This window comes from Apodemus sylvaticus, chromosome X (genome assembly GCF_947179515.1).
Source record: "Apodemus sylvaticus chromosome X, mApoSyl1.1, whole genome shotgun sequence".
Classification (NCBI taxonomy): Eukaryota; Metazoa; Chordata; class Mammalia; order Rodentia; family Muridae; genus Apodemus; species Apodemus sylvaticus.
This window is the reverse complement of record NC_067495.1, coordinates 30,181,182-30,189,553: the sequence shown is the minus strand read 5'-3', so window position 1 is coordinate 30,189,553 and position 8,372 is coordinate 30,181,182. Positions and strand designations below refer to the sequence as shown.

Genomic DNA, 8,372 nt, shown 5'->3' with positions numbered 1-8,372 from the left:
ATGATTGGGTTACATTTCAGCTGAAAATTATCCTCATGTCCTTCGGGAGAGGGAGAGTTAATTTCATGGAGATCAAAAATCTCTTTGAAATAGAAAGAGATGCTATGCTCATTGGGACATTAGACAGAGTTTCTCCTGGACTCTGAGAGATTTCAACACAGGACAAGAACGGTACATTATTATTCTTGGTGTTCTAGTGTGCAGCTTAGTGTTATAAAGCCATTATTGGCCGGGCAGTAGTGGCGCACTCCTGTAATCCCAGCACTCTGGGAGGCAGAGGCAGGCAGATCTCTGAGTTCGAGGCCAGCCTGGTCTACAGAGTGAGTTCCAGAACAGCCAGGGCTACACAGAGAAACCCTGTCTCGAAAAAAACCAAATCCAAAAAAACCAAAAAAAAAAAAAAAAAAAAGCCATTATTGTTCAGTATATGCTTACCAATTACCTAACTTTAGGTAATTGGTATATACTGAAGGACAAACTCACAAATCCTTTGATGTAGTCTTTGAAATTTGTATCCAAAGTGCATAATACAGGTGAATATTGAATCCCTAACCTCTACCCATTCAAACCACCTTAAAAATCACCATTACACCATTATTGCCATTCTATCAAGTGTGAAAACAATTTCCCTTTTGCTGTGAGCTCTGTCTATTCCTCATGTAAAATTACCATTTGCCATGGACTGTTTCTTTGAATGGTTTCTATCTGCTTTCCCTATGCCTACATTTTATTTTAACCCTCATGTTTCAGCTGACTTTTGTATTTTTCATCATTTATGATTTTGCATTGTCATTATGCTCTCAAATGGCCACTTCATTCATGCAGCCAGTAAACTTTAGTCACCTCCCAAATCATTTGACAACAAAACTTTCAGCATTAGTGATATTATTTGGTATTAAGTGAGAAAGAATTTGTACTGTACTCCCTCCCACTAACATTGTGTCATCTATAACTTCAAGGATTTTTATTAACCCCTTGAGAACTCCATGTGTACTGACTCATACAGGTCACAGCAGTGTGCCACGGGGGAATGAGCTCAGTTACCAAATCAATTCTCATACGTCATCTGCAGGTTTATATGACTATATACCTGTAACTAGTTCACCGATTCCCACTGTCTCTTGCTTAGATTTTGAACTCTAGACCTACCTATATGACCCATGACTCAAACCAAGTTACCTAGAATTCCCTGGGTCAGATGCTGCTTAACATTTCACCTACTCATTAGATGTTAGCTGCTACTATCTTCTTGTGTTCTGCATTCATCCAGCTACCAAGATCACTCTATACTTAACAAGAATGCTTTCAATCTGCCAGCAAATCATCACCCTTCACCTACCTTCTTCACTCTTCACCTCTTCACTGGGTGTTCTTCCATGGCTTTAAACTCCAGTTCCCCAGAGTGAAAACTGGCTCCAATAACCCCCTGACGTGCACTCTTGCACTGACATCTCAGTTTGCCTTCTTCTCTACTAGTCGTCTGTCCATCTCCAAGTCAACATTTTACATTCCAGTCCCTGTCTCGGAAATGCAATGAATTTATCATCTCTAGTCCCAGATCTTTTCCCCAGAGTCTTCTATCTCTCATTGAGTACAACCCCCACTACCCTGACACATGAATTAGGCACTCTACTTTCTCAGGTCCCCAATCATTAGTTCATTCGACGTCTTGGCTCCAGATCTCGCTCATCTTTGGTGCCTATGCTACCTTGACTCTGTCTCTCATTATTGCAGATATAGACAGTCTCAATGTATCTTCCAGCTGCTAATCTCACCTACCCTCTCAGTCATTCATGAACATCAAACAACAAACTCGTCAATTCTCAATCTGTACCTTCCTTTATCACTTCATGCTTAGCACACTTTCATGGCTTCCATTTATTATAATGAAAATCTCCTTTATAACAGACCAGGAATCTCAAGTGACACCTTGACTCTGCCTTTGCTATTCCACACCATTCCAAATTCACAAAATATTTAGTGTCTAGATCATGTTTATATCCAAGCATTATTATCTCATGTTCCTTCCATTTATAATGCCTTCCCCTTATTCCGGAGAACTCCTGTTCATCTCTCCGCATTCCATACCTGTCAACATGTCTGTTCAACCTTTCTTGACTTCTTTTCCCTACATCATTCCTCACTCTTCCTGGTAGATGTTTGCCTAGCCTATTTCATAGCATATCACATTCTGTCATGCTGTGTTAAACTTTAGATATCAGTGTGCAAATTGGGATTAGCAGGCAAGCATTAACCATCTTCCTAACTGACATTATAAACTCGGTGACTAGGGAATGACTATGTGCAGTTGTTTAAATAAATATTGATTTACATTTATTATTTAAGTTTTAATTGTATATATTTACATAATTAATTTATACTATATTTGTACAAATTTATATTTGTTGTTTAGAGTCACCAAATAATACAATTATAGATCTCAAAAACCAAGCTTGACCTGCCCTGGAAGTCAGTCAGTTCTTATTCTTTTCTGTTGTTTTGCATGCCCTTTCTTCCCTCCACTTTCTTAATTACTTCTTCCATATTCATGCCCCATTTCTTCCCCAACGCACCTTCTATCCTCCAAACCAGACCAACCTTTATGGATCGATCTCTCCCTGCTCCCCCTCTCTTCCAGAACAACCTCAGTGGAAATGTAGAAAGATGCCACTGTACGTTTTGGGGCAGTCAAGATGCATGCTTATTATGCATTGGTCTAAATCAATATGATCATTCTTGAAAGTATAGGTACCTCAAAGGGCAGCTATATGAATCACAACTGCCAGTGAAGATCAAATATTAACCAGCATCGTGATGAAGCCAACAAAAGAAACAGGCTAGTCATTGCCTTGCAGGATATCTATCAAGTGTCTACCTTATACACACATTCCCCCACAACACACAGAAAACCTTTCTGGGTCTTTCATCCATGAACTTTCTCCATTATAATTGCCCAGCTGTGTCTTTAGCTGTATCCAAGCCAGGTTCTGGCAACTGACACTTCATGTACCTGATCCAAGAACCCAGAACAGAGAGAGTCAACTAAATGACTGAAGACATGTTCACAGGTAAATAACAGGTACTGTGTACTCTAGGGTGGTTTAAACTCCCAAATCCTATCTGAAAAAAAAGCAGGAAGATGTATGTTCAGCTGATAATTATTATTACCAGCTCTCAAAATTTGATTATTTATCTTTCTGTCCCTGTATCAACTGACTTTTCATCAAGTGAACTCTTTTTCAAAAAAGGAAAATATAGTATGAAGGATAGGTACTGGCTGGGTGACTTTCACTAATACTGCAGTGTTAGTATTCTGGAGGTACATACAGAAATAGCCTAAGGATTAAAAACCTGTACCCAAAAAAAGATATTTTAGTTGAAACTGAATACATGTTATTTATCTTTACACAAATGCAACTGTAGTGTAACTTTTAATATCTTCTTTTATGGAAAACTTCCACAAAGTTCCCACAGAGGTCATAATTTGGCCCTGGATGCTACCTTATTAGGTATGCATAAATACAAGTGCAGGTTCCCATATTAGTAATGAACAGGTGGGTTAAGGTAGGAGCTCTCTTAAGTGTTTTGTGTTCTTTTGGTCACCGCACAATGCTGAGGCTTGGAGGAGTTTGAGTTTACAAAGGACTGTAAGATTCTAACTGTTCTCTGACCTGGTTAAAGTAATTCCTACCATACCATTCCCTCTCAAATATCATCATCCTGTTTTAACAGAAAAAAAAACCCTCAGCATCACTGAGGATGCATTAAATCAATGCAATTGCTTCCTTTGCCTTCTTAAAACATTTTTAAAAGGATTTAGATTTAAAACAATTTTGATGACCAGTAATACTATTGATTCACACTGTTTATTCATGGGTCACCAATCATGTATTCATCCTGTCTGTCACTCTAGTTCTTACATAACCCAGTATCTGGCAAACATTGGGTCCATAATACAAGTTAAATTAATATCTGAATCACATCTTGGTTAGAAATTATATTCTGTTTCTGGACTAATTTTATCTTTGCTAATGTCCTGCCTTGAGAGTGCCATCGCTGACCTAGACTGCAATCTCTTGAGGCATATTAGGGAGGGTCATAGCTGTTCCTTCTCAATGCTCCCATTTTCATCAACCAAACACTTTCCCTTTCAGGGCTCTGTTCTTTTTTGCTTTTTATCCCAAGGTCTAGAATGGTCTCCAGATCTCCTGGAAGCAGCAGCAAGGTCCCCACTCCTCTGGGCCTTCCCAACCCAAGAGCACCAGGACAGACACACGGACACTGAAACACACGCAGGCACGCGCGCGCGTGCGCGCGCGTGCACTGACACACACACACACACACACACACACACACACACACACACACGCAGCTTGCCTCCAGCTCCCTAGCCTTCTGACACCCCGCACCGCCCACAACCACGCCCTCCCCGTGGGCGAGATCACCTGTCCCTCCTCTGCCACCGCCTCCTCGGGTACCCTTTCGCCCCCCCTCCTGCTCCCCTTCCTCTGCCACCTCCCCCAATCCCTCCCCTTCCCCGCCTCCTCCCACCCCTTAGTGTATATAGTAAAGGCCAGGCGCTGCACGCAGACACACACTCTCCCGGACACAGGCACACAAGCGCGCACACACACAACCGGCAGTGGTGGCAGCGACAGTGGCTTGGTGACAGCAGAGACAGAGGCTCCCATCGCTGTGCACCCCCTTCAGGCGCCTAGCGGCGAGGCCAGACCAAGAGAGTTCCCACACTAGCGTCCACCCCGTGGCTTCCTGGAGGCGGCGGCCCGAATCCCAAGGTAGTGGCTGTGGCACCTCGGTGCGGGTCGGGGTCACCCCAGCCCTCCCCAGGCGGACCTGCCACCGGGACGCAGGGGGCGCGCCTGGCTGGGCGCGCCTGGCGGGGCCGGGCGCCCGGGGAGGGGCCTGCCTGCTCCTGGGGGCAGGACGGCGCCCAGAGGCCAGGGCTAGCTGGGAGGGCCGGGCGGGGGCGGGGACGCAGGCCGAGGCTACCACTTGTGCGGCTCGCCCAGGCCAGGCTCCTGCTGGCCGGCGCTAAGCACTGGCTGACCCGGCCTGGGACAGTTGGGAAGGCGGCGCCAGCCGGGTGGGGCGGGGGCCCCGAAGTGGGTTTTGGGGCGCCACCCGCTCTGGCACTGGGTGTAGAGGGCGGCACGCAGTGCGCTCCGTGCCCGGGCACCGCACCGGGCTTGTCTCGGTATCTGCCATTCTGCCCCAGCCAGGAAAACCAGGCGCCTTCCAGGCCCCTTCGAAAGATGGTTTCTGTTGACGTATCTGGCGGCCCTGGCGAGCAGGGTGGAAAGTTGGGTTTTGCCAGATCGTGCTGGGATCTTCTTTGTGCCGCTGAGCAAGTCCTGCATCCCGCTGGAGCAGGGTGAGTGCCTGTCAGTGCCCTGGGAGCCCGGGTGCCCCACAGTGCCCAGACCCGGGGCGGCCACACCAGCCCCGGCTTTCTGCCATGTTAGGCACCAAGCGGCGTTCTGGCTGCTTTTTTTTTTTCTTTTTGTATGCGTGCATTTCAGTGGCGCCTTTTGCTGCGAAGGGAGTTATTGCCTTCCTGCGCATTGGCTTCCCCCCCCCCTCCCGGGGTTGGGGCTTGGTCTGTGTGTTTGTTGTTTGCCATTTAAACCCCTACTATTGTTCAGGATAAGCTCCGCCTGGGTGGGGAAATGGCATCCCCACCACAGTTGTTGGCGAGGAGTCGAAATGTTGCCAAACAGCTGCTGCTTTGTGTTTCCCTATCCGAAGTCCTCAGAGTGGGTTTGGGGCAAGACGGATGGGTGGAGAGACAGATAGGGCATGAAGGAAAACCGTGGCTTTGCCGAAGAGTGACTTGTCACCCACCCCATGGGACTCAGGCTTCCTCTGACTGCCAAACTTTTATGAATATTTCTTTTTTGGAAGAGAGAAGCCTAGTTTATTTAGCCGTTTTTTGTAAAAGGCGGCAATCCAGCTTTAACAATGGTTTGGGAACTTAATCAATGAGAAAGGGAGGGGAGGAAGAGAAGGCGCTGGCACCACGGCGCGGTGGGGGGGCGGGGGCGGGGGGATGTGGCTGCTTCTTACAGAGTCAGGTAAAACGGGGAGGGGGCAGCTGGGCAGGGCAGGGCAGGGCACAGAGCCTGGGTGGCCACATTCCTAAAACTATCAGTTGTTCTTACCTGTATCGGCTGGTACCACCCACCCTTGTGCCCTCGCCTCTGGGCCGCCCAGACCTGGCAATGGGCTTGAGAGGCGGCTTGGGCTTGCAGCAGCGAGAGGGCCAGCCTCCCTCATCTGGCGTTTTTTAAGGATGTGTAAATATTTTGCTGAGGATAAGTGACATCAACAGAATGATATTCCGCGCTGCCCGGGTGTGCAGCGATGATAAATAGATACAGCCAAACAAAGTTTTGATAACGGCGGCGGCGTATTCTCCTGGCTCACTCTGTTTCGTTTGGTCTTTGTTTTTGTTGGTTTAGCATTATCTCGCATCCTCTGGTGTGATCCCTTTATTTAGCCAATTCTTGGAAGCTTCTCCTTAGAACACAGAGAAAAGCAGTCAGCAGGAAGAAAACAATTCTTAACCTCTCCTGCACCAGGCAGTTTTTCTTTGCTTTCCCAGGGTCTCTTTCCCACCGTTTTCTAGTTGTCTTCCCTTCTCTCCTTTAGAGTCATCACAGTTGTGTGCTGGTAGACCAAGAGACTTCAGCTAACTTTGAAAACATGTTGTGACAGAGCCTTTGTTACAGTCGTATACCAGGGGCACAGTAGAGAGGCTAGTAGGAAGGGAGGACCTCCTTAGGGTAGCACTATGCACCCATACTCTGATTTTTCTTCATATTTCCCCCAGAAGGGAAATGTAGGGAGCTGTGCTACTTTCAGAAGCAAGGATGAGTTCGAAGGCACAGTATCATAAAGCCATTAGCTTGGTGGCATCCCTATTTCTCTGGCCCTTTGGAGCTCAGGGAAATTTTAAACAGCCCCATACCCTCCCCACAGACACACTGTATTCTGCAAATGGCTATTCCCTTCTTAGCCTGACAGATGCCCACTGGGTGCTTGCCCAAGATGGCCTTGTCACTTTGAGCCAAGTCACACTGAAACTTGTGGGGCAGGGAGCTGTTGACTGTTTTGGCACCAACTCAGGGATCATTCAGCCATCCAAGGAGGCTCCTTTATTATTCAAAGAAACCAAGACCACATGCAGGGAGGCTTGGTCCCGGGAAAACCTGCTCATCCCAGGAGCAAATGAGAAAACTGTTTCCCAGGTGCTGTCCATTGCTTGCTAGAAAGCAGGTTGGTGGGTGGGCACTTAGGCAAGAAGTATAAAGCCAACTACAGCATCTTGTATCCAGAAAACAAACAAACAAAGGAGCAGGAAGAAAGAAAGAGAAAGAAAAGAAAAAACAAATAAAAACGAAACAAAAACAATAAATACAAAACCATAAGTTTGAAGGTATGTGAGCCAAGTGTGGCCCGAAGGCCCCAGTGCCAGCAGCCAGAAGATTCTAGTTCCAATGACCCAGGAACTGGGGAGACTCTTAACCCAGAATGGAGCTATTCTGTATATGCAGACAGCCACACACAGGGTGTGCTCAGAAGCCCCAGGAAGGAAATTGCAAGTATCTGTTCTCTGGCTCCTCCTCTGACCTTAGATTATTGGGGAGGAGGGAAATAGAGGAAAATAAATTGGAAAGGAAGCTAACATTTGTTCTCGTCCTGTCTGCCAGGCACTGAAACTGTGGCAAAGCTTCTCAGTGACCCTGTGACCCCAGCGAAGCATTATTTAACAGATAATTCTCAGAGAAACTGTCAGTCCTGATCTGATTCCACTCTTTGGTGTTTATGATTTAAACAGCAATATGTCTCCCTGCCCCTGCTCAAAGCTCCTTATTTATTTCTCCCAAAGGCCAGAATCCTCAACCCATAGCTCTTTCATAAAATATAGTACCTAAATTAGTGTGGTGTCTGTGAGTGTGTATGTGGGTGACCCTCCAGCGGAGGCCCCCTCTTCACCACTATCATGAAGGTGCCCAGTAGAGCCAAGCCAGTTCCTAATTCAGGTGGTGCCCTTTCGTTTAAGAACTCCCAAAGCCTACTATTATTAGCTAAATGAAAGTTGAGTGACCAAATGATGGAGTCGATGGCGTGAACAGTTGCAAAGAGGGACCCATAAATCATTGTCAAGGGAGACAGAGCAAGAGAGATCCAGAGGTTTGTATGTTTGATGGGGACTCAGTAATTTTTGGTGTCATGCTCCTGTTTGAGCCCCATTCTGACAAACTCAAGTTTAATCCTTAGAGTACTTATGTGCGACTGTGCAGACAGATTATTAATTTCATTACACAGATGAGGGACCTGAGATGTTCGAG

General features: G+C 46.5%; 1 protein-coding gene across 2 annotated transcripts in view; it reads left to right on the top strand.

The window, feature by feature from the left end:
- The first annotated feature begins 4,573 nt into the window (after nt 1-4,573).
- Rai2 (retinoic acid induced 2) overlaps nt 4,574-8,372 on the top strand; it is a 63,149-nt gene continuing 59,350 nt past the window's right edge. Inside the window, exon 1 of one of the 2 annotated variants that reach the window (XM_052171464.1) lies at nt 4,574-4,796. The gene's annotated coding sequence lies outside the window, so the exon portion shown is untranslated. Of the gene's footprint in view, nt 4,797-5,000; nt 5,393-8,372 lie in introns of those variants that run through there. The other variant, XM_052171463.1, reaches the window with a different exon arrangement.